The sequence below is a fragment of the Haliaeetus leucocephalus genome, unplaced genomic scaffold (genome assembly GCF_000737465.1).
Source record: "Haliaeetus leucocephalus isolate CR32 unplaced genomic scaffold, Haliaeetus_leucocephalus-4.0 Scaffold273, whole genome shotgun sequence".
NCBI lineage: Eukaryota > Metazoa > Chordata > Aves > Accipitriformes > Accipitridae > Haliaeetus > Haliaeetus leucocephalus.
The window spans coordinates 10,953,395-10,953,887 of NW_010972709.1; positions in this window are offsets into that span (position 1 = coordinate 10,953,395).

A 493-nucleotide genomic window follows, 5' to 3' on the forward strand; every position below is an offset into this window, starting at 1 on the left:
TCTGACCATCTGATAGATACTGGATCTCCCAGCCTGTCCATCAGGGAGATACCAGATATTCCAGCCTCATTGTTGGGGATGTCCCAGCTGGGCGATATGGGATCTCCCAGCCCAGGACTGGGTAAGCTTTTCCCCCAAAGAGTGACACTGATGTGCTTGTTTGGGACAGGAGTGGCTGTAGGAAAGACGACACGAGGAGGCCACTACCTCGTGTTTAATGACCCCCAGGGAAGGAGCTCCTCTGCCCCAGCCCAAGGGAAACGGGAAAGCTCATGGGTCTCCATGGCATCACCCTGGTCTCGTCCTCCTGAGGATGAGGAAGGAAGGACTCCTCATCCTCAGGTCTCCTTGCCCGGGAGGGACAGTGCAGCCTGTGGTTTGGCTGGGGACACAAGTCACTCACAGTCCCGGGTCCCCGAGCGGACCCACTCCTCAGCCCCTATGCCTCTCCTCCCCTCGGGGTCTCCAACCTACCACCCCCATCCCCTGCTCG